The sequence below is a fragment of the Neofelis nebulosa genome, chromosome 4 (assembly GCF_028018385.1).
Source record: "Neofelis nebulosa isolate mNeoNeb1 chromosome 4, mNeoNeb1.pri, whole genome shotgun sequence".
Lineage (NCBI taxonomy): Eukaryota > Metazoa > Chordata > Mammalia > Carnivora > Felidae > Neofelis > Neofelis nebulosa.
The window spans coordinates 156,703,686-156,728,672 of NC_080785.1; the positions used below are offsets into that span (position 1 = coordinate 156,703,686).

At 55.2% G+C, this 24,987-nt stretch overlaps 2 long non-coding RNA genes across 4 annotated transcripts; both read left to right on the forward strand.

Annotated features, from left to right (window-relative positions):
- Nucleotides 1-3,395: 3,395 nt before the first annotated feature.
- LOC131510387 (uncharacterized) lies at nucleotides 3,396-13,036 on the forward strand. Of its 3 annotated transcripts, XR_009261031.1 has the most exons (4): nucleotides 3,396-3,590; nucleotides 5,577-6,480; nucleotides 8,416-9,585; nucleotides 11,677-13,036. It is a non-coding gene; the product is annotated as an uncharacterized LOC131510387 (long non-coding RNA). The 3 variants fall into 3 exon arrangements; XR_009261033.1 differs by lacking the exon at nucleotides 11,677-13,036 and having other exon boundaries at nucleotides 3,400-3,590; nucleotides 5,581-6,480; nucleotides 8,416-8,748; XR_009261032.1 differs by lacking the exon at nucleotides 11,677-13,036 and having other exon boundaries at nucleotides 3,401-3,590; nucleotides 5,703-6,480; nucleotides 8,416-8,748.
- Nucleotides 13,037-22,094: 9,058 nt separating this feature from the next.
- LOC131510388 (uncharacterized) lies at nucleotides 22,095-24,573 on the forward strand. Its single transcript, XR_009261034.1, has 5 exons — nucleotides 22,095-22,371; nucleotides 22,841-22,943; nucleotides 23,316-23,485; nucleotides 24,018-24,098; nucleotides 24,335-24,573. It is a non-coding gene; the product is annotated as an uncharacterized LOC131510388 (long non-coding RNA).
- The last annotated feature ends 414 nt before the right edge of the window (nucleotides 24,574-24,987 follow it).

The following is a 24,987-nucleotide window of genomic DNA, read 5'->3' on the forward strand; positions in this document are numbered from 1 at the left end:
GGGAAGGCTGAAACTGCCTTGGGAGAGAAGCTTTCAGGGAGGACAGCAGCCCAGTGAGATGACTCCCTTGTCTCTGGATCCAGCCATGCCTGAAACCCACCACCTTGGGATTTTTTTTTTTTTTTTTCTCCCTCCATCAGGTTCCCTTTTTGTTGACTTTGAGTTCCCTTTTTGTACTTTGAGTTGTTTCTGCTGCTAGGAAATGACCTATAGGAGGTGCCTCTCTGGGTTTCTGTTTGCCTGTGTGTATAATAGGAAAGGGTTCAGAGCACTGGCTTGGGGTCCCTACCTCACTGGGTTGGACCACCCTGCTTAGCAGAGCCCCAGCCCGGTGTTTATTGAGCGCCCAGTGTGTACTCGTTATTCTGGGGTCCTCCGAATGTCCAGCCCTCAGCTCCTCCCAGCAGCTCTAGCAGTCAGGACTGTAGCAGATGCCGTTTCACATCTGTATTCATCCGTTGATTTGCGAAGTCCGCGTTGAGCACCTACTGTGTGCCAAGCCCTATGCTGCGCAGGTCAGAACTGGTTCTGTCACGAGGGGCTTCTGGCGCGGTGGGGAAGGCAGATGGTCACGTAATCGTCACGCAGGGACTTATAATAAACCCGACACAGTGACGGCGACTAGTGAAAGTGGGAACAGTGGGTAAGGGAGGGCTTCCTGGAAGCAGTGATACCAGGGTCAAGTGGTGAAGAGAGGCCAGCACAACGGAGAGAGCAAAGGCCCTGAGGCAGGCGTGGTTGATGGGGGAGTGGGGGCGTGGGGGGGGGGTGGGGATAGAGGTTACTGCCTCCTGGGGCCTATGGGTTTTATTCTCAGGCTGGGGGTTGGTGTCCTGGAGCAGGATGGTTGATGCGTGAGTCCTGCTACTGTTCAGAGGAACAGACAACTCAGCCTTGCTGGCCTCAGCGTCCTGGTCTGGAAAATGGATAAGGTGGCCTCTCCGGAGCCCTTGGCCCCCTCTCGCTCCCTCTCCTCTGTCTCTGTCTCTCTTGATCTGACTCCCTTTCATCATGGCTTCCGCCTCGAGTCAGGAAGCATGTCTCCATCAGGGAGATAGGCTGCCTCAGTTTACCTCCCCAGATCCCTCCCTCCTCCGTTTCTCCAGGGGCCTCTGCGCTTGGTCAGGAAGAGATGTTGTCTCTCTGTCTCCTCCCTTGAGCCAGGATGGGGCTGAGGTTATCAGCGGCCCCCGAGGACCCTGGGCCGTAGGGATGATGCAGGACAGCCGTGGCCAGGCCTCTCGCGCTTAACCGCCCTCACCCTGCAGACGCCAGGCCCTTGGCCCTTCCCCCAGCTGTGTGCCTTTGTTCCTTCCTCCTTTTTTTGTTTGTCAGTGCTTTTTTTTTTTTTTTTTTTTAAGAGATGTCCACACACCATACAGATCACCCTTGTAAAACGAACAATTAATTCCGTGGCGCTTGGTGCCTTCGCAATACTGCGCGCTCGTCACCTTTGTCTAATTCCAGAACATTTCCATCACCTCCAAAGGAAACCTTGTGCCCGTGAGCGGTCACTCCCCCTCCCTCCCCCAGCCCCTGGCTCCCTGTCTTCCCGCCAATCTGCTCTCTGTCTCTCTATGGATCTGTCTCTTTGGACATTTCATATAAACGGGATCATACGACGCGTGGCCTCCCGTGTGTGTTCTTCAGCAAAACAAACTCAGCCTAAATGTCTCAGAGCTTCATCCGTGTTGTAGCGTGTGTCCGAACTCCATTCCTTTACGATGGCTGAGTAATATTCCATCGCATGGACGTTATCCCTGTGTATTTATTCACTCACCTTCCTTCCTTCCTTCCTTCCTTCCTTCCTTCCTTCCTTCCTTCCTTCCTTCCATTCCTCTCCCCTTCCTTCCTTCCTTCCTTCCTTTCTTCCTTCCTTCCTTTCATTCCTCTCCCCTTCCTTCCTTCCTTTCTTCCTTCCTTCCTCCCTTTCATTCCTCTCTCCCTCCCTCCTTTCTTTCATTTGTTCTTTCTTTCTTTCTGCTCCTTTTCATGCGCTTATTGACCATTTATAGACCTTCTTCGGAGAAACATCTATTTGAATGCTTTCCATATTTTTTTTCATAATTGAGTTTTCATTGGTTGTTCTGAGGGTCAGTACAGACAATTCAGTTTGTACACAATTCTTAGTATGTACTGAAAATCTAAAAAAATCACGTAGTTGTGATTCTCTTCGAAAAGTTGTTCCAGTGACCCCTCCAGCTTAAAATTCGGAGGCACGTTTTCCTTAACAGGATATCAAGTACCAATATCTTCAAATGTTGACAGGCTGTCACATTAAGTCCCTCCTTTCCTTATTTTTTAATCGGGCTATTTGTCTGTTTCCTTTTGAGTTGTAAGAGTGCTTCATATATTCCGGATATCGATCCCTTGTCAGATACAAGATTTGTAGATAATTTTCCTTCCATTCTGTGGGTTGCCTTTTCAACTTTGTTTTTAGAATTTTTTTTAATGTTTATTCAGTTTTGAAAGACAGAGAGAGAGACAGAGCACAAGCGGGGGGCGGGGCGGGGGGGACACAGAACCCGAAGCAAGCTCCAGGCTGTCAACACGGGGCTCGAACTCACAAACTGCAAGATCATGACCTGAGCCAAAGTCGGATGCTTAACCGACTGAGCCACCCAGGCGCCCCTGCCTTTTCAACTTTCTTAGGAATGACCTTGGTCAATTTTTGTTGTTGTTTTTTTAATTTGATGGAGACCGATTTACGTACTCCTTTGGTTGCTTGTGATTAGGTGTCATAGCTAAGAATTCTCCCGGTCTTCCAGGCACTTGTCCCATCCTCCTGCCCCCAGCCCCTCCCTCTGGTCCTGGCCGGAACACCCCCCACCCCACTGGGGTTGGGACATCTGCGCCCTGCCCTCGTTCCCCCAACTAGGAGGCCTCTTGGGCCGGCACCCTGCAGCCTCCATCAATGTTTAATAACGAACAGAGCGCACGGAACCTTGGCAAGGACGCGGGAAACCCCGCCCAGAGCCACCCGCCCGCATCCAGCGAGGGGGCCCCCGTGGCCACAGATGGGGGCCGCGACCACGCTGGGCCCCGCTGTCCAGGTGGAGCCAGCGGGACACGGGTTGGGGGGGGGCAGGGGGAGAGGGAAACCGAACTGGCTGACCCCCTTGGGGGGGCAAGGGCGGTGATCGCTCCCTGAGTCCTCCCCACCCTGGCCCTGGCGCTGCTCCTGGCTCCCCGCCAGCCCTGGGCTGACCCTGCCGGCGGGAACCGCCTGTTACGCGGCCGGGCCGCTCCGGGGCCCGAAACCAAAACACCCAGGAGGAGGGAAGAAAAACACTCCGGGAGGGCTGGTGGGGGAAGGGGGCGGTCGGCGGATGTGCCTTGGGGTTGGGGGCTGGGCGGGGGGTGGGGGTGAGGGTGGGGTCACCCAGGCAACCGACAAACGTCTCACGCACCCGCAACCGGGCTGTCCCGGCTCTGCTCCCAGCCTAGCTGTGCAGCCGAGGGGGGGGGGGGGGGTCCCTTCTCTGAGCCTCAGTTTCTCCATCGGTGAAATGGGGGTAGTTAGTCCTCCCTCGGGGTTGTGAGAGTGGAGAGCGAGCAGAGTGAAGCTGTCGCTAACATCATCCACAACGGTATGTTTTTTTAAAGTGTGTTTATTTGTTGAAGTTTGTTTGTTTATTTATTTACTTTGGGGGGGAGGGGCAGAGAGCGCGCAAATCTTTAAAACACATTTTTTTTTCAACGTTTTTTTTAATTTATTTTTGGGACAGAGAGAGACAGAGCATGAACGGGGGAGGGGCGGAGAGAGAGGGAGACACAGAATCGGAAACAGGCTCCAGGCTCCGAGCCATCAGCCCAGAGCCTGACGCGGGGCTCGAACTCCCGGACCGCGAGATCGTGACCTGGCTGAAGTCGGACGCTTAACCGACTGCGCCACCCAGGCGCCCCCACATTTTTTTTTTTTTAACGTTGCTTCATTTTTGAAAGACAGAGAGCACAAGCAGGGGTGGGGCAGAGAGGCGGGGGGGAGGGGGGGGGCACACAGAATCTGAAACAGGCTCCAGGCTCTGAGCCGTCAGCACAGGACCCGGAGCCGGGCTCGAACTCACGAAACCGCGATATCATGACCTGAGCCAAAATCAAGAGCTGGACGCTTAACCGACCGAGCCACCCAGGTGCCCCTCATCTACCATAATATTAAAGTCATGGTTTGCTCAACAGCACACAGAGATTAAGGAGGCAAACCATGAAAGACTCTTAAACACTGAGAATAAACTGAGGGTGGATGGGGGTGGGAGGGAGGGGAGGGTGGGTGAGGGGCACTGAGGAGGGCACCTGTCCGGAGGAGCGCTGGGTGTTGCATGGAAACCAATTTGACAATAAATTATATTTAATAATAATTTAAAAAAGCACACAGATTAATGCCCCACCCAGGGGCTCCTCTGGCCCAGTGGACAAGGGGGCTGGTCCCGAGCCTCCAGCTTCCCATGGATTTGTAGGGGGGGGAGGGTCTGTGCCTCCCTGAGCGTACCCCCCCCCCCCCCCCCCATCAATCTTTCCCATTTCTCTCCCTTTCATGTTTCATTTCCCTGTCTCACATTCTCTCGATCCGTTCCTGTCTCTCCCTGCTTCTGCCTCTCCCTCAAGCCTGCCTGGGGATCTCCCGCACTAACCCAGCGCCAGCCCTCAGTCCAAGAGGCTCTCCCGAGCCCAGATCCTAATCTCCCCCCCATCTGTCCTCACTGTGGCCTCGGAGCCCCCGCTCCAGGAAGCCTGGGGCTCTCTCTTGCTGCCCAGGAGACCCAAACCGCGTCAGAATCCCTCTCAAACCTAGGAAACCCAGCAGCCCAGCATCCACAGCCTTAAACACAGCCGCCACTCCCCTCCCCTGACTTTTTTAGATGGGGAAACTGAAGCCTGTATCATGAGGAGTCTCATCCAGGGCCTCCAACCCCCAGTGGCATGACTGGTCATTCTGGTCCAGCCACCAGGCTCTGTGGCTCTCAGGCTGTCCTCCAGCCTGCGGTCCCCTGGGCCTGCCCCATAAATAGTCGCTGTAAATGGTTCCCCCCCCCACCCCCCCCCCCCCCCGGGGCAGGCTGGACAGCGACACCCTCACCTCCCGCAGCTGGTTTCCCAGTGGCTGTGGCCTGGTGGGTGGCCCAAGTCATGTCGCGGTGGCACTGGAGGTGGCCTGGTGCCAGCCAGGAGCTGGGGGGGGGGGGGGGGGCGGCTAGAAGCAGGGTCTGAGGTGGAACCTCCGCCCAGGAAGTGCCCCCATTGGCCCCGAGCTCCCTGCCTTTCATCGTAATGGTGGGGGGGGGGGCTCAGGAAGGGAGTCTCAGGCTGAGGGTCCCTTCTTCAGGAAGCCCCCAGGCCCTTGGGGACCCCCAGCTCTGGGTAACTCCTCCCGGCCTAGACTCTATGGAACTAGGAGTATCTGTGTCGGGCCTAGACCTTCCCAAGCTGGGGCCTTGGACTTCACCTGCACAAGGCAGGAACCTGAAGGTGGCTAGGAATGAATGAACAATCCCACAACCACAAAAACCCCATCTGAAGCCGGGTACTAAATAACACGTTCCAGGGTGGGACATTGGATGACGCCGCCCCCTCCCCAGGCAGAGCGCCATCCCAACAACAGGGTCTGGAGCCTGACATCCTGGGTTCGAAACCCCTCCTCTGCCACTCATCCACCTGCGTGATGGGTTCATCTGTCTGCGCCTCTGTTTCCCCTTCTGTAAAAGATGGTACCCTGGTCTCAGAGCCGCTGAGGGGAGTAAATGAGCCTGTGGGAAGCTGGGTCGGGCCTATCGTCAACCGTAAGAGGTGAGCCTCTTCCCTCTGTCAAGATTGAAATTCTAGAGAAAATCAGAGATGGAAGCATGGTGTCTGTACCAGCCCTGGTGAGTCTGGGGAGGCCCCGAATCTCCGTCCCAGACCCTGGCCACCTCTTAACTTCCCTCTTTCCCTTTCAGCCTCTCCTTTACCTACATCCCTCTGCTCCCAGATCCCCAGTTTACCTCCCTGTGAGATGGGCTCAAACAGGCCCATTATTCTCTTCTCCATTCTCCCGCAAAACTGCTCCTAAGCCCGACGCTTTCTCCCCAGATTCTGGTCCAACCCCAGCAGAATCTGTCCCTATAACCAGCAAGGCACTGCCTCCCTGGTCTCCGTGCTTCTGCTCTCAGCCCCCATAGAACCTTCCCTCCATGTAGCCAGGGTCAGACTCGTCCTGCCTTTCTCCAGAACCCTCTATGGCTCCCACCTTCCATGGGGTAAGAGCCAAAGGCCTTCTCATAGCCCCAGGACCCTGCTGGCCTTGCGGTTCCCACTTCCTTCCAACTGTTGGCAGGGAGGCTGGGGAGAACCCCGGGTCCTGCGGCCTCCATCCAGCTGCACCCCGGGATGCTGCCAGAGGCTCTTGGTCTCCTTTGCGCGAAAGAATTCGAGGACAGACCAGGCATAACGGCTGAGTGGTTCAAGAAGGAACGTGTAATTCAAGCGAGAGTACACTCTTGAGAGGTGAGAGCAGGCAGGCTCAAGGAAGAGCTGCTAGGCCTGGGGTTTGGGCCTCTAGCCTTTATTGACAGTTGTTAACGAGGGGGTGGAATATTTATTTCTCGGGGAGGGGATTTTGGGGGGAGCAGGGCTTTGCACTTTTGTTGTTGTTGTTGTTGTCTTGGGCCTGTCTGGTTTGATCCGGCTTTTTGTGGCTTTGTTTTGGCGGGCTGCCAGGACAGACCTCTGACTTTCCCCATAACTGACCGTGACTCACACTTTGCTGGCCTTCAGACATCCTGTTAAAGCCTAACGAACTGCTTACTCTAACACAACTCTCACTCCACTCAGGCCACATGGGCCTCTGGGAAACTCCTCCACGGCAGGCACTCTCCTGCCCCAGGGCCTTTGCACAGGCCGTGCCTCTGCCCGCGACAGTCTCTCCCAAGACACCCATATGTCTCCGTCACCTCCTTCAGGTCTCAGCTCGGAGGTCCGCCCACATGCCATCAGGAGTCTGTGTTTTGTTCACAGCAATGTCAAGCCAATGTGCTTAATCACGTTCTTAATGAGAGCCATTTACCAGGCGCTTACTGTGTGCCAGGGCCTGGGCTAGGGGCTGGGGACAGGGCTGAGGATGATGGGGACATATCCCTTGGTGGGATTTATGGCCTGGGGGCAGGGAGGGAGATGGGTCGAATGAATGGAGTAGGACACTTGGCCAGATGTGGCAGAGTTTTTCAGATGAGCACCTCCTGGAAGGGGTGGCATGGAGACGGAAGCCCTGAGCTAGGAATGCATTTGTTTCTTTCTGAGGAGGTGGCGTGGGGAGGTCATGTGGGGAGAGCAGCGAGGTGGGACTCATGGGGCCTTTGGGGCCACAGGGAGGGGGTTGGTCGTCACCTTCAGAGCAGTGGGGCACCCTGGGAGATCTCAAGGCAGGTGATCGGATTTGAGTCATGTCTCCCAAAGGAAAGAGCAGCTGTGTGTGTCTCACCAGTTCACACATGGGGAAACTGAGGCTCAGAGGGGTGAAGTCACTTACCCAGCGTCCCCGACTCCCACGTCTCCAACCAGGAGCCCGCAGATCCCTCCCCTGCCCCCACCCAGTCGCAGATGGGTAAACCAAAGCAAAAAGGTGCCGTTACTTCCCAAGGTCCCCTGGGAACACAGTCAGCCCTCCTCCACTCCCCTTGCCCCTCCCCATGTCCCCTCACTGGGGGACTTTCTGACAGGGAGGAAACAGCAGCGGCTGGTTTCACAAGTGGGTGCCCAAAGCCTCAGTCCCGGTTTCGATTTGCTCGATTTGCAGATTTGCAAATAGCGTCTGGCTCCAACCGCCTGAGGCCTGGGGAGGTTTGCTGCCCCACCGACTGCTGGCTGCTCGGGGCTGATCAACCTGTCTGCTCAGGGGAGGCAGGGCAACCCTGGGCCGAGGGGAGGTCAGGGGTCTGGGGACCGTGTGGGCAGGGGAGCCAGGGGCGTGGGAGTGCACGGAGCCCTCATCCCCACCGAGCTTTGATCACTCATTCAATCAACAGTCAACAATGACTTCACGCTTTGCTGAATTAGCACATTTTACTCTCCTGCGGAGCATATATTAAGTGCTTGCTGTGTTCATCCCATCACCCCCTCAGACAATGCTATAAGGCAAAGTCTGAGCTTCCTGGGGCTGGAACAGATGACCGTGAACCTGCCACATTTCAAAAAACTTGTTCTCACACAGCCCAGGGGGCCGGAGGCCTGGAACCCAAGTGGTGGCGAAGTGGGTTCCTCCTGGGGGCTCAGAGGGAGTGCCCAACCCAGGTCTGTCTCCTGGCTTCCCGTGGGGTTCCTTGTCTGCCGATGTCTGCCTCTATGTCCACGTGCACGTGGCCTTTGTCTCTGTCTTCTTCTCTGTCCCTTAACCCGAGTCCCCGAAGCTCTTGTCTCCAGATCCAAAGCTCATTATGTTTCCAGTGACCCTTGTTAAAGAACAAAAATTGGACCGAGTAGAAGATCTAACTGCCTTTATCAAGCCAGACACAGGGCGCCTGGGTGGTTCAGTCGATTAAGCGTCCGACTTCGGCTCAGGTTACGATCTCATGGCTCATGGGTTCGAGCCCCGCAGCGGGCTCTGTGCTGACCGCTCAGAGCCTGGAGCCTGCTTCGGATTCTGTGTCTTTCTCTCTCTGCTCCTCCCCCGCTCACACTGTCCCTCTGTCTCTCAAAAAATAGATAAATGTTTAAAAAAAAATTTTTTTTTTAATCAGGCCGGGCACAAATGGGACAGCATCGCACCTAGTGGCTGGAGGGGAGCTCGGAGGAGTTGTCAAAAAATGGAAGGTTTTTACCAGAAGGAGGGTGGGGCTAGAAAGTTATTAGCAAAAGAAAAGAAAGGGTTATTCCAGGCCAAGTCACCTTAAGTGAGAAGGACCAAGGAGTCTTATTAGGTGGGTTCCCTCATCTTCCTTTGGGGGGCACGGACAGGGCCCACAACTGATCCCTCATTGGTGCAGATTGAAAATTCCTGGCTGGGGCGCCTGGGTGGCTCAGTAAGTTGGGCGTCCAACTTCGGCTCGGCTCATGATCTCACCTTTCATGGGTTTGCTCTGTGCTGACAGCTCAGAGCCTGGGGCCTGCTTCGGATTCTGGGTCTCCCTCTCTCTCTGACCCTCCCTCGCACGCGCTCTCTCTCCCAAAAATGAATAATTTTAAAAAATTAAAAAACAAGAAAGAAAGAAAATTCCTGGCTGACTGGTTAAGACTTACATTCTCAGGGAGGTTGAATTTGCAATTAGGTTAGGTATTAAGCCCCTTTTTGGCCTAAGGGACACTATCTTGGGCCTGTGGCTTTGCTTTCACACCCTTTAAGGTCACATTCTCAGGTTGTGGGTAGACATCTCTTTTTTGTGAGGGGGTGGGGCACAACCCAGCATTGTCCAAGAAGATCATTATCGGCTTTACTTTATGGGCAACTGAGGCACAGAGAGATCAGGTTGCTGCTCTGAGGGGCTAGGACTTCAACCCTGGCTGTCGTGAGCCTGAATCTATTCGCTTCACCGCTCTGGAATCCTCTCCAATCTGCTGTGGGCCAAGCCCTTGCCGGAAGCTGGGGACATCGAGGCGAGCAAGGATTGGAGGCAACAGGTACATGACCTTGTGGACCTCAGGCTAACGGATGTTCACTGTGTTCTGATATGAGCTTAAGACCAAGGGTCCCCCGAAGCGATCTGCCTGGTGTCCTCCAAAAGACGGGTCCACCTGGAATTTGTGAATGCGGCCTTATTTGGAATAGGGTCTCTGTCATTAAGGTAAAGATGTCATTAAGGTAAAGATCTTGAGATAGGATCTTTCTGGTTTAGGGTGGGCCCTAAATCCAATGCCAAGTGTCCTTGGAAGATAAGAGAAAGGAGGGGAAGAGCTGAGACAGAAGAGAAGGCCATGTGAGATGGAAACGGAGACTGGAGCCTGGAGCCGGAGACAGTTTTGTGTGTGATGTGACATAGGGACCCAACTGAATTGTTTGGGCTTTTTTTTTTTTTTTTTTTTTGGTACAGAAAAGTGGTTTTATTAGAGCACGGGGACAGGACCCGTGGGCAGACAGAACTACCTGAATTGTTTTCAACATAGACTCTCACTTTACAGATTCTTTTAGACAATAATCTCCCCTCCCCGCTGCTGAGATAGATCCTCTCTGTCTTGGAGCCAATTCCTGACCTCCATAGGGTGACCGTGGGCATTTAATTCCAATCCATTGGTCAACGTGTCCCTGCCTGTGCCAGTATCCCTCTGACTTAATTACAAGCTTTGTCATGGGTCCCCATAGCTGGTAGGACAGGTAACACCACCCTGTTCTTCTGTATAAGTATTCTGACTATTTGCAACCCTCTGCTCTTCCCGGTCAATTTTTGTGTCACCTTATCATGCTCCTGAGGGAAAGCCCGTGTTGTGACTTTGGATGGGGTTGTGTTAAAACTTCAGAAGGGGGGTGGGGAGACAAAACAGACCTTCAGATGGGGAGAATCTGCATCTTTTAAGCCTCAGCCTCCCTGTCCATGAATATGGTACACCCACCATCCCTGTTGCTTCTTTAGCATCTCTTAAGAGCCATTTCTGTTTCCCCGAAGGGTCGAGAGCCCCATTTATTTCATTTATTTCTCTTTCCAATGTAGGGAGGCCTCCACTTGATCTGTTTCACCAGATCATTCCTTCCTCTATTATATTCTCGATACCGCCGAGCTGTTTTGTTTCTTTGTTTGTTTGTTTTTGGATGGACCGATTTTCACATGGCCGGCATCTGCCCTCATGTGTTTTGGGGTGCACGACAAGTTCATTTTAAGCTATCTGTCCTCTGTTCCCACTCTTGGTGGAGGTCATGGTTCAGAGATTTTTCCTGGTGAAATGATGGGTTTCTCCAGATCTGGTCGTTTGGATTCCAGCCCACTTCCTCAGCGACATCAGTCATAAGGCCAGCCCCACTCCCCCAGTCTCAGGGAATGAGATGAAATCCCCAGGTCCCCTAAAACTCGGGCTGTCACCTCTCACTCCCCACCTCTCCCCTGTCCGGCCTTCCCCCCAGCGTCTCCCAGGAAGGCAGCCCATGGAAGGGCGGTCATTCCTTATATTGCAAGTGCCTCCCCAGGGATGAAGGAGTCACTGCTCTGGTCACTCCAGCCTCGGAGCTGGCAGGTGTAGGGGTGCACATCACATATTTCTGCAATGGCAGGGGGATGCCAGCAGCAGAATTCCCAGCCGCCTTCTTGAGGCGGCCTGGCGCCTCTGTCTCAGGCCTGGGGCATTCTCGGAGTTTTCTAGACATCCCCCACTCTGGCGCCACTGGGCTTTGCTCCAGGAAGAGCTGAGATTTCCCTCGATCCTGGACATCAGGCCTGGGATCAGACCCAGGAGCCCAGAGATCATGTTATGTATTTATTTATTTTTTCCAGAGATCATTTAAAAATGCCTTGTGTTATGGAAAATTTCAAACATGCCCTGAAGTCAAGAATGCACAGTGACCCATGGGCCCGTCCCCAGACGCACAGTGACCCAGGAGGCACTGACCTCAGTTCCATGACACTCCTTCCCCCTCGACCTTAGGAGGTTCCTGCTAATCCCAGGGTCATGCTTCTCATCCGAGACTTGAGATGGGTCTTACAGGATGAGCCCAGCTCCAAAATCAAAATCACCCTTGAGACCCTCTCTCCCCGTCTCTCCCCCATCTGTCTGTCTCTCTCACAGGTGGACTGGGTCCCCTGTCTCACCTCCCCCGTCTCCTGCATCTACCTCTGGGCCTCCAGTCTGAGTGGGATGAGCCACGCTGTCGAACCTCCAGGGAATGGTTGACGGGCTGGACTTTGAAAGGGGCCAAAGTTATACACGCTGAGCCCAACCTGGGCCTGGCTGCCTTGCCCCACCGGTTAACTCCCTCCCCTCATCCTGGGAGCCACATTGCTGGGTCCCCAAAGCCTCCCACCCCGCCCCAGGGCCATGAGCTCCTCCACTGGTCACCCTGAATCCAACCTCCTGGTGACCCCAGGGGCTCCGGGGTCTCAAGGCACCAGCCTGGGCTCCTCAGCACCCCCAAGATTGTTCTAGAAGAGAAGCAGGACCACGAGTGGACCTTGTCAAGGGGCGGCTGCGCACTGGGCATGGCTGAGGCGGTGCTGCTGAACGCCACCTCACTGGGTTGGCCCGCACCCTGCAAGGAAGCCTGCCGTGTAGACGAACAACTCAGGCACTTGGACAACGGTGGGAATCGCGGTCCACCCGTTGTGTTGATTTACGTCAGCATAAAGCAAACACGTACAGCAGACAGGGCAAAGGATACCAAATCCAATCTAGGATTTATTTTTATTTTATTTTATTTTTGTTTATCCTGAGAGAGAGATGGAGCGCGTGTGAGCGGGGGAGGGGCAGAGACAGCGAGAGGGAGAGAGAGAATCCCAAGGAGGTTATTACGCCATTGCACAGATGGGGAAACGGAGGCAGCGTCTGGGTGTGGGGCTTTGACAGCTGTGACATCTCCCAGCCTAGACTGACTGCTTTTATCTTCTTTTCGGTGTCTATGTAACAGTATGTTCGTGTGTATTTCACCAAGGCTTTGCAGATAGCACCTTAGGGTCGACATGATTTAAAATACAGATGCGTTTTATTCCGAAGGGAGGAAGGGAACATTACCAGGCACGTCTGGACAGCTAGAGTCTATAGCGAGATAGCATTTGACGTCCTTCCGTAGGTACAGCAAATAACTCAAGTTCCCCAAACAGAAGACTTTGTATAAAAGCATGTGAATTTTGTTATGATGTTGCCTTTCCGCAACTGGTCTTAAAATAAAATATCATATAGCTGTGTTAAAGGTCAGCTTTGTTAGGGCATAACTCCCATACAATAGAATTCAGTACGTGGCTCACGTACTGAGCCTGGGTGGCTCAGTTGGTGAAGCGTCCGACTCTTGATTTCAGCTCAGGTCATGATCTCGTGGTTCGTGGGATCGAGCCCAGAGTTGGGCTCTGTGCTGATGGCGAAGAGCCTGCTTGGGATTCTCTCTCCGTCTCTCTGCCCCTCCCCTTCCTGAGCGCTCTCTCTCTCTCTCTCTCTCGAAATAAATAAATAAACGTTAAAAAATAAAACCCAGGGGCGCCTGGGTGGCTCAGTCGGTCAAGCGGCCGACCTCGGCTCAGGTCACGATCTTGTGGTCCGCGAGTTCGAGCCCCGCGTCGGGCTCTGTGCTGACGGCTCAGAGCCTGGAGCCTGTTTCGGATTCTGTGTCTCCCTCTCTCTTCCCCTCCCCTGTTCATGCTCTGTCTCTCTCTGTCTCAAAAATAAATAAATGTTAAAAAAAAAATTAAAAAAAAAAAACCAAAACCCAGTAAAGTACAGTTGGATGTGTTTTGGCAAATGCATAAATCCTGAAACTGTCAATCTGGATATCATATTTCCATCACCCAGAAAGTTCCATCGGCCCCATGGCAGCCCATCCCCTCCCCCAGGTATACAGTAAGTAACAGATACTGCATGTACACATTTGCCTTTACCAACTGGACACGGCGAGTTACAGATTCAACCGGGAGATGGAAACATCTCCTGCCATAGTCCCCCTGGGCTGAGCCCAGAGTGGGCTCAGGAGCCCGGGGTCAAGGTCTTCCTATGGATATTGGCAATTGGCCAAAGTCCCATTTTATGGCCAGTACTAATGAGGCTAGAGACAAATGGCCCGGAGGGTCCAATGGGCCCTGATGTCAGCCCCTCAACAGCGAGGATAAAAAGGAAATGCGGGTGTTGCTATAGACTGAATGCTTGCGTCCCTTCCCAAGTTCATAAATTGAAACCCCGATCCCCAGTGTGATGGCGTTAGAAGCGGGGGGGGGGGGGGTGCCTTTCGGCGGCGATTAGGTCACGATAGTGGAGCCCCCACGATGGGATTAGTGCCCTTATGAGAAGGGACACAAGAGAGCTTGCTCCCTCTCCCTGCTTTCTGCCATGTGAGGACACAGACAGAAGGCAGGTGTCCACAAACCAAGACTCGTCCCTCACCAAACACCAGATCTGCCGGCATCCCGATCTTGGACTTCCCAGCCTCCGGACTTGTGAGAAGTACCTGTCTGCTGTTTAAGCCCCCATTCCGTGGTAGTTATTGTCGTAGGAGCCTGAATGAAGCTTTGCCACATCCCGGGGTCACCGGGAGCCCTCAACCAGTAGCTACATCCCTCTGAGTCTCAGTCTCTCTGTCTGTAAAACGGGGATACTTCCGGAACCAGCCTGCTGGGGCTCTTGTGGCTGTTAAATCTCCCTGCCAGGACTCAGCGGGGCACTTTTAGGCCTTAGCAGCTCTTATTATTGTGATTGCTACTGTTGCCATCCCGGCTCTGGTTCTCAGTCCTGAGAGTTCCCAGCTGGGCGTCCCAGAACTCTTCTCTCTGCCTCCTGACTCCACCCAGCAGTGGCTTGTGGCCTGGTCTCGATCCTGCTGCTCTGTGCCCTGGGAAGTGGCTATGGCAATGTGGGCGAGGAGGGTGGACTGGGCCGGCAAGTAGCTCAGGAAATTCCAGGGCAGAGGCGGTGCTGCTGGGCGCCGTTCACCTCACCTGCTCCTCCCCACCCCTCTGGCTGAGGATGTGCCCAGACTTTTGTCCTTCCCCCGCTGTGGGTGGTTGAGGGCATCACATCCTGCTCCACTCGCCGGGAGACCCCGACCATCTTAAACTTAGCCTTGACTATCTGTTGGAGCCTGCAAATTGTCAAAGGGAGCTGGGGGTGGCACGAAGCCAGCCCCCGAAATTACGTTCGCTCTCACCCCAGGACCTTTGCACAGGCTGTGCCCACTACCTAGGATTCTCTGTGCCATGTTTGGAATCTCTTCCTCCAGGTCCCCATAAAGTGTCACTCCCCCAGAAAGCCCCTCTGGGCCCTACTCAGGACCCTCTGGATCCTACTAGCACTGCATATCTCCCTTTGGCAGGTCTTGTCCAAGTTATAATTTTGCGTTTATGCTGGTGACTGTATTTTTTTTTAATTTTTTTAATGTTTATTTATTTTTGAGACAGAGAGAGACAGAGTGTGAGCATGGGAAGGGCAGAGAGAGAGGGAGACACAGAAACTGAAGCGGGCTCCAGGCTCCGAGCTGTCAGCACAGAGCCCGACGCGGGGCTCGAACCCGCGAACCACGAGATCATGACCTGAGCCGAAGTCGGAGGCTCAACCGACTGAGCCACCCAGGCACCCCTGATGACTGTATTAATACCCATCTCCCTTGCTGATGGGGAGCCCTGGGCACGCATGGGTTCGAGCGCCTGGCATACAGTAAGTACTCAATAAAGAATGATGGGATCAAACATGGAGTTCAACAATTATTTATTGAATGTCTTCTTGTTTTCACCCAACAACTCTGCTGAGCCCTTCAGAGCATCTAGGTGCTGGGACACGCTATGAATGAAGAAATCCTCTCCTTCCCGTGGTGCAGAGCCTCTTGCTGACATCCTAGTGAAACTCTTGAATAATGGCATCATTCTTGTCACCCAGGCCCTGCTCCCCAGAGGCACATGATGCATTTATGAGCTAATCAGCAGACCTCACTTGGGCTCATCCCTGTGAGCTCCTGGGGGAGGTAGGGACAGTGAACGTCAGTCCGATGATGCATCAGGCCCTTTCTCTGTGCCCGGCCTGTGATCCCCTCAAGACCTTCACAACCTCCTATCAGGGAGACTTCATCATAGGAGAGGCATATTTGATAAACACCTTGTTTTCTTGTTTGTTTTGTGTGTGGGTTTTTTTTTTTTTTTTTTTTTTTTTTAGCATAAGTATATTCCATGCAGCATTTGGGACATACTCCTACTAAAATGTATTGGCTGGTTGTCTGAAATTCTTTTTTTTTTTTTAATTTTTTTTTTTTTTTTAACATTTATTCATTATTGAGAGACAGAGAGAGACAGAGCACGAGCAGAGGAGGGGCCGAGAGATGGGGAGACACAGAATCCGAAGCAGGCTCCAGGCTCCGAGCTGTCAGCCCAGAGCCCGACGCGGGGCTTGAACTCACAAACCCTGAGATCATGACCTGAGCCGAAGTCGGCCGCTTGACCGACGGAGCCACCCGGGCGCCCCGGAAATTCCATATTAACTGGGTATCCTGTATTTTATTTGGCCACCTTGATCCATCGCCCTGCCCATTTTACAGATAGAGAAGTGAAGGCTCAGATAAGCGAAGCGATGTGCGCAAGGTGGCGCAGCGAGGAATGAGCAGAGAGAGAGTGGCGGCCAGACCGCGGAACCTGATGCCCCGCAAGGCTGAATTCCTGCCCCCAAAGAGCAGGGATGAGCATGGGTGTCCTCAGCGAGCAAAAGCCTCGCCTCGCCTCGCCTCGCCACGAGCTCTCTCCTCATCCCCACTCCTGCTGCTGGAGGCAGCCGCAGGACGGGGGGGGGGGGGGTCCCCAGGACCTGGGCCCTCTGCAAACACCTGCAGAGGAGCCCGTCCCACCGGCCATCTGGGCTCTGGCATCCGGAAGCAGGTCAGCTGGTCCCCTGTAAACAGCCAGTCTCATGTCACTGTAAACAGCTGGTGTCTGGAGACATCGTCACAGCGCCCAAGCCTCAGTGTGACTGCCCTGTGACTCGATACCCGGCCGCCAGCCCCTGTCACTTGATACTTGGTAAACAGTGTTCTGAGAATGGGCAGGCGGCGCCCCGTTTTGTCCGCATGGTGCTGGGGGGAGGGGGGGCTGGGTCCAACTTAAACTGGGTCCTGACACCCAGGGAGCCACCCTCACTTGCTCCGATCTAATGCTTCGTAAACATCAAGCGTGATACCTGTCGCCTGTCAGGGGTCAGACGCTGTTAAGCATCTACCCTGCTCTAAAATTTCGTCGCTGGCGACCTGCAATCCTTTAAGCAGAGCTCCAGTGTTTGTAAGACGACCACTCCCGATACTTTGTTGCCCACTGAAGGTCTCATCCAGGGGCTGGCAAACGATGTAGCTTTGGTCACACACACGCTAGACCTGCCTTTTGCACTTTTGCAATGATTACAAACGTGCCGAAGGAAGGTTTCCGGACACACAACAACTATATGAAATTCCAAACTATGTAAATAAAGTTTTATTGGGACACTGCCCACGCCCCCCTCATTTGTGTATTGTTTATGGCTGCTTTCAAGGGAACGGCTGGCCAGGCTCCGAGCTGTCAGCGCAGAGCCCGATGCGGGGCTCGAACTCACGAACCGTGAGATCGTGACCCGAGCCCAAGTCGGTCGCCCAACCGACAGAGCCACCCAGGCGCCCCTATGTTATTTTTTTAAAGTAGGTTTCAGGCCCAACATGGAGCCCAACGTGGGGCTTGAAGTCATGACCCTGAGGGGCGCCTGGGTGGCTCAGCGGGTTAAGCGGCGGACTCTTGATTTTGGCTTGGGCCACGGGCTCTCGGGGTTCATGAGGTCCGGCCCCGCGTCGGGCTCAGCGTGGAACAGGGAGCCTGCTGGGGATTCCCAATCTCTCTCCCCCTCTCTGCCCCTCCTCTGCTAATGCGAACGCCCTCTCTCAAAATAAACACACTTTAAAGACAAAGCAAAACAGGGGCGCCTGCGTGGCTCAGTCGGTTAAGCGTTCGACTTCAGCTCAGGTCACGATCTCGCAGTGAGTTCGAGCCCCGCATCGGGCTCTGGGCTGATGGCTCAGAGCCGGGAGCCTGCTTCCGATTCTGTGTCTCCCTCTCTCTCTGCCCCTCCCCCGTTCATGCTCTGTCTCTCTCTGTCTCAAAAATAAATAAATAAATGTTAAAAAAAAAAATTAAAAAAAAAAAAAAAGACAAAGCAAAACAAACTGACCCTGAGATCAAGACCTGAGCTGAGATCGAGAGTCGGACGCTCCAACGACTGAGCCACCCGGGTGCCCCATATTTTGTGACTTTTTATAGCAAAAGTTTGTCCACCCCTGATCTAAGCGCTTGGGCAGCCTCTGTTCTCTGCGCCGGCTGTCAGTAGCCAGCAAGCAACGGCGTTTACGTACTGTGCGGACTATGAGTTCATCGGTCCGCAATGTTCATATACCGTGCAAACGAGTCCCTTCCTTTGTACTCAGCCCGATGTGCTGACATGCTCAGTGCAGCAAATAGTTGGTCTCTGACAGCAGCTGAGAATTAAGGAAAGGAAGAGGAAGGGTTTTGCCATACGCGGGCTGGACCTTGAACTCCGAGCCTAAGAGCCGGATGTTCTCCCGCAGGTGAGGTGGAGCTCTGGCCACGTGGGGGGAGGAGTATGCTCTGCCTGGACACGGGGACGCCGCCTCTCCTTCCCTGGGATTTCCCATCTCTGCTGTTGGCTGATACAGCCGGAATGAGGAAACTTCTAGGCCCAGTCTGGAAGGAAAGGGTGAGACACGATGCTGGGAAACTCTCCCATTTGGGGGAGGGGTGTTATGCCCCGCCCCCTCCTTTTGGAGGTCCCATTACAGAGGAGAGGTGGAGGATGGCCATGAAGCCACCGATATGTCGTAATTATGAATTGCCAGAGGCGGAAGGGAGGGGTTGAGAGAACAGCAGCTTTGGTCAGGGAGGCTGAGGGGCCTTGAACTTAGATCAAGGAGGAGAAGGTAAGGAGTGAGGGAAGAGCTCTCTGAGCAGAAGGAACAGTGCAAAGGCCCTGAGGTAGGCCTAAATCTGTGGTGATAGAGGCTGCGGGGCGAGGCCACAGAGGGCCTGGTGGGCTTTGGGGGAGGGGGCGTGAGGGATGGGATCTGAGCCTTGTTTCAAAGCCCCCATGGCGGCCCTGGGGCTGGCACACTGAGACACCAGCGAGAAACCCCCATCACATGGCCTGGGCCTTGGAAAACCTCTGGTCCATCCTACAGACAGAGCAGACTGGCATTGAACTGCTGTGGGCCAAGGCCAGAAAGCCCACAGGCCTGGGGATCAGGTATGGCAAAGGAATCTGGGCCAACTCCAGAAAGTCAGCATGTGGGGAACATGGCCCTGTGTTCCTGGCAATGCCCCTCAGCATCCAGAGGGGATAGACATGGCCAGACACGAAATGCCCTCAGCCCATGGTATCAGGACTGGCTTAGAAAAAAGGGGTATTTGAGATGGGGTTTTCTTATTATAATTTTTTTAACGTTTATTTATTTTTGAGAGGAGGGGATGCAGAGAGAGAGAGAGGCAGACACAGAATCCAAAGCAGGCTCCGGGCTCCGAGCTGTCAGCGCAGAGCCCGACGCAGGGCTCGGACTCACGAACCGTGAGATCGTGACCTGAGCCGAAGTCGGATGCCCAACCCGCTGAGCCACCCAGGCGAGATGGGGTTTTGAAGGATGAGTAGAAGTTTGCCGGCAAGTGAAAAGCCTCTCAGGAACATGGCGTGAGGAGGCCCCAGTTTGGCCCCCTCTGGCCCCCATGGCTGACTCCAGACCGTCACTGACCCTTAGGTGTTTCCCCCACTGGCTAGCTCCCGCCAGCACTCCCCGGTCCCCACTGCGGATAGACACCGATGCCCGCCACCTAGACCCAGACTCACAAATGCACCCACCAGCCCGCGTTTGCTTCCCGTATTGGCCGACGTGTGCAAACCCACATTCAGGCACACGCACCATGGGCACGTGCTCCCGGGTAACTCCACGGACAAAGCTGACACGCAGACACGTGTGCACGCGTTGGTGGGCTTCACTCATCTCCAGGCCGCCTGCAAACACGCATGTGCGTGCACGGCCCCCCCCGCACCGCGCCCCCCCTCCCTCCCCCCCAGCACACGTCATGAGGAGGCTCAGGAAGCGCTGCTGGGGGGCTCCCTTGAGAGCCAGCTTCCTGTTTTCAAAGAGGCCAGGAACTGCTGAGGGAATGTGTTGGACGGCCCAGCCCCTCCTCCACTGGCTCAGCACACCCCATCCGGTCCCGCAGACCTGGTGTTGCTTCTGTGCCCGGTACTGACCCTGTCCTACCGCGAAGTCAGGTTCCAGATGACGAAACTGAGGCCCGGAGACGTGCCGTCACCATCCCAGGGTCGCACAGGAAGGCAGAGGCCCCCACCTGCCTCCCCTTGGAGGGCCATGCCCAGGACTGGGGGCTCACAGACGGGGAAACGGGAAGAGCCCCCTCCTGCCTGGGACCGCGGTGCTGTTCCCAGGCCCCCCGGGGCCACCCTGCCCCGGCCCTGGGCTCTCTGGCCCCCTGAATCCCATTCTCCCATTCACTGCCCACCCATCTCACTCATCTGCGTCCCCAGACAAGGGCCACCTACACCACAAACGTTAATGGAACGTCAGCTGCCAACAAGGCTGCCGGCAAAGAGGTGGTCTCACTCTTAGGGGGCTCGTGGGGGTGCCTAGGAGCAGATAAACACAGCCCAGCCGCGGCTGCCCTCTCTTGGAATGCCCTTCTCTACCTCCCTGGTGAACTCCTCTTCACCCATCAAAACCCCAACTCCAGTGGCCTCTCCTCCTGGGAGCCCTCCCGGGACCCTCCAGGGAAGGGGTGTCTGTGGATTCCACCACAATGGCCTTGGAACTCTCTGTTCTGCCCCTCTTTATTATCACCTCCAGGCCTATCAGCAACTCTGGGAACCCCCCCAAAGTCCCAGCACGATTGGCCCAGTCAGAGTCACATGCCTACTCCTGAACCAATCCCTGAGTCTGTGGTCACAAAAGGCTCCAATTGGCCGGACCTGGTCGTATGTCCACATCTGGAGCCATGAAGTGGAGGAGGCTCCTTTTGTCCTCCGAAAGGAGAGCAGGAAGAGGGGACGCCCCCCCCAAAACCTTTTACCAAGGACTTCGGGGTCCTCTGCCTGCCCCATCATGGCTGGAGGGGCTTGGGCAAGTCATTTGATCCCTGTGCCTCAGTTTCCCCACCTGGGAATCAGGCTCAGCAGAGTGGGGGTATTGGAGCCCCGGGAACCCATTGAGGCATGCCCCCTCCCCTCCCCCACCCCGCTCAGCAGGCCCCATTTGCCCCGTCCACCCCCCAATCCTTTATTGTTGTTTTCTGTAAGTCCCCCCCAACCCCCCGAAGGGGGTCCCTTTGGTCACTGATGGCTGCCAGCTGATTCACTGCTTCCTCCTGGGCCTCTCGCCCAGCCTGATGCTTTCTGGGGACTTTCCTGGCCTTCCTCGAACACCCGAAATAAGGTGGGGGAAGCGAGGGCAGAGGCATGTGTGTGGACAAGTCTGTGCACACCCTGGCGTGGGTTCAAATCCCATGTCTTGCACCCACCTGTGAGTCGGAGGACGCCCTACCCGCCTCCCTTGAGAACTGGGGGACTCTGTGCGGGAACAGCCTGCAAGCCCTCAACCAGAGCCGGGGGCGCCCGGCATGGTCAATACCGTTGGACCTTACGTGTGTGTGCACGCAGGCTCACGTGGGTCTGTGTCCGTGGAGGTCTAGGCTGCGTGTGCCCGAGTTCACTGGCCCATTTCTGGGTCCCTGTGTGTGTGTGTGTGTGTGTGTGTGTGCATGCGTCTCTGCGTGTGTGTGTGTGTGTGTGTGTGTGTGAGATAGCTGCCCCCGCATGGAGCCCAGTGGGTCTAAAAAACAGACAGACTCAGCCCCTCACTGGAAAAGGTGCATCTGGGGGAGGGAAGTCGCCAGGAGCAGCTGGGAGGGCAGAGATATTGCTGGTGTGCGGGGGGGGCGCAGGGGGCCCCAAGGTCAGGAGGAGGCAGGGTCTGGGGTAGGTCAGCCAGGTTGAAGGGACGGGAGCTGTGTGTGGGCGCCTGGGTGGCTAAGCTAGAGCTGAACTTTGGGATGAAATGGCAACAATTCCAAAGCATTCATTGAGCACCGAGTGTGTGCCCGGGAGGGCTCTGGGGTAACAGACACCACACCAACGAACGAGTAAATATATAACTTTGAGGAAGGGGGAAGATCAGGAAGCGAAAGGCATCAGGACAGGAGTCAGGGATTGAGGGGTGTTCTGACCCAGAGACAGGGAGGGCATCCTGAGGCAGTGACTTGTGATCTGAAGCCTGCTGGGGAGAAGGTCCTGGGCATATCCAGGGAGAGGGAACTCCAGGGGGAAGGCACAGCAGGTGCGAAGCCCCGGAGGTAGGGATGAGCTGGCAGAGGGGCCCCATTCATGAAGATCTAAGTCCCAAGCAAGGAGGGGAGGCCTCAGGGGGCAGCACTGGTGGGGAGCAAGGCCACCAGGACGGGCTGTCCTGTAACTGGAGCCCGACAGGAACCCTCCACCCCCACCCCACCCACCCCCAGTGCTCCCTGCTCGGGACAGAATGTGCTGGGAGGAGAGGCCAGAGGCGGCTGTGCCTGGTGGCTGCAGCTAGGCAGCTGGAGGGTTCCTGAACAGCGGCCCAGCTGGGCCCCCTGCCAGCGAGGGTGGAAAACAAGCAGAGGGCGCCCTGCCTGTCACCCCCAGGGCCCCGGGGGCCTGGCCAAGCCAGGAAAGGAGACAGAGATGGTGAAAGAATCAGAGACTGAGACAGAGAGATGGTAAACAAGAGAGACGGTGAGTGAAAGACAGAGACAAAGAGAGAGAGAGAGAGAGAGAGAGAGAGAGAGAGAGATGCAGAGATGGTGAGCCAGACAGGGGGAAACAGAGACAATGACAGACTGAAACAGAGAGACAGTGAGAGACTCAGAGACTGAGACAGAGAGATGGTGACCATAAGAGATGGCGAGCCAGGGACAAGAGACAGCAAGTGATAGGAGTGAGAGAAACAGAGATGCAGAGATGGTGAACCAGAGACAGAGAGGGGGTGGGGGTGGGGGTGGGGGACAAAGACAAGAGACTTACAGAAAGTGAGCAAAAGAGACAAGTGAAAAAACATGGGAGAGGCAGAGAGAGGCAGAGGCCCTCAAAGCTTCAAATAAATGAGTATCTAAATCAAAATTTCAGAGAGGGATGAGGGCTATGAAGGCAATAGGACAGGGAGATGGGACAGGGAGTAACAGGGAGTGTCACCTTTAACCAACAGGTTGGGGCGTTCTTGGAAAAATGAGGTTAGGAGGTGAAGAAGAGCCAGTCACAGAGAAGAAGAGCCTTTCAGCAGAGGGAACCACATGTGCAAAGGTCCTGAGGTGGAAACCAGCTTGGATTATGTGAATAGCAGTCAGGGATCCAGGGGGGGCTGGAAGGAGGGGTGGGTGGGAGGGGCCTAGGGAAGGGTGGGATTTTATCTCGGCCACCCTCCTCTATGCCTTATGGGCCTCACTCTGTGTTCAGGGGGTTCCCTGAATTCTGGACGACCCAAGCCAGCTCCATTCTGATTTTCATTTATCTGAACCGGATAATCCACCTCTTAAGGGTGGTTCCAGACAGTTGCAGATGCAGAAGTCCCGGGGACTTCTGCGCGATGGCTTGCCCTCCCCAGGCTGCCAGGGGAAACTTTTGTAAAACTGTACCAGTGTCTCCTATTGTAACAAACACCTTGCTCTTCTGTTTGGGGACAGAGTTCTGGAGACTGGGATCTTGTGTCTTGCACACCAGGGCGACAGGGGAGCTCACCCCCTCCCGAGGCTATTTTGGAGGTCTGGGTGACCTGGTCTGTGCTGTGGGTACATCTCCCCTCTGCTGGGCCCAAAGGAACCCCAAATGTGACGGGTTCAAAGCTGGATGCCAGGTCAGCTGCCGAGGGCAGACGCCGCTGGACAGGGAGGGCTGGGCAAAACCTGGGGCCGGAAGTCGGTGGGGATCAGGGCCCAAATTCACACCACGGGTGGGAGACAACTGAGGCTGTGGCAGGGAGGTGTCCCAAGAGTCTCGGGTGAGGAAACTGGCTCAGAGCCACGTGACTCGCCCTTGCCCGTAGGTCACTCGGAAAGCTAAGCCTGAACCCATACCTGCCAGGGTCCAGCCCCTGGGTGCCCTCGTCCTCCTCCCTGTTCCTCAGCCCTGCCAATGGTCACCCCAGAGTGCCAGTTAATTCTCACTGCCTGGGGCAAATGGGTGAACACAGCGGGGACTATTAAAACGGGGTTCTAATTGGGCCCAGCCCTGTGGGGGCGGGGCCTCGGGCCAGGGGCGGGGCCTGAGCGCCGGCTCGGCTGGGAGCCCCTCCAGGAGCCGACCTGTGAGCCTGGCGGTTCCGAGTGGGGACTCCGGACCCTGCACGAGTCACCTCACTCCGTTGGACTCCCTTTCCCTACCGGCAGCTCCAGAAGAATGACAACCTCCATGCCAACAAATCGTTGCACACGCACGCCCATAGCAGCCCTGTTCGCCGTTGCTAAAAGGTGGAAACGGGGGCGCCTGGGTGGCGCAGTCGGTTAAGCGTCCGACTTCAGCCAGGTCACGATCTCGCGGTCTGTGAGTTCGAGCCCCGCGTCAGGCTCTGGGCTGATGGCTCGGAGCCTGGAGCCTGTTTCCAATTCTGTGTGTCTCCCTCTCTCTCTGCCCCTTCCCCGTTCATGCTCTCTCTCTGTCCCAAAAATAAATAAAAAACGTTGAAAAAAAAAAAAACTTTTAAAAGGTGGAAACGGCCCAAATGTCTATCGAGGGGTGAAGGGAGAATCCAAATGTAGTCCATCCACGCTACAGAATATTATTTGGCCACAAAAAGTTACGAAACGTTGACGAAATGCTGCCACGTGGGTGAAAACGTGGACGTTTATGCTGAGTGCAAGCCAGGCCGGAGAGGCCACACGGAGCATGATCCCATCTACGTGAAATGCCCAGAACAGGAAAATCCACAGAGGCAGGAAGCAGATGAGTGGGTGCCAGGAGTGAGGGAGGGGGGTGGGTGGGGGTGACTGCTAACAGGGGCGGGGTCTCCTTTGGGGAGATGACGGGTGCACACCGCTCGTGTGAATGCACAAAACGCTACCAAACTGTATGCTTTAAAGGGGTTCATTTCATGGCATAGAAGTTTCATCTGAATAAAAACAAAAGCGGTTCAAACTCAGGCAAGATCCAACTGTCCCGGGGCGCCCCTGCCCGGCCAGCTTTTTTCCTCTCTGAGGCCTCTGTCTGCCTTCCCCCATTCAAGTTCCTAGCCTCTGTGACTGTGCTAGGGAAGGGGCATGGGGTCCAGCTCCAACCTGAGCTCAGCCTCCCTTTGTGTCCCTGGGCCTCAGTTTCTCCTTCTGGACAAGGGGCCCCTCCGCCCTCCTCGGCCTGGAATTC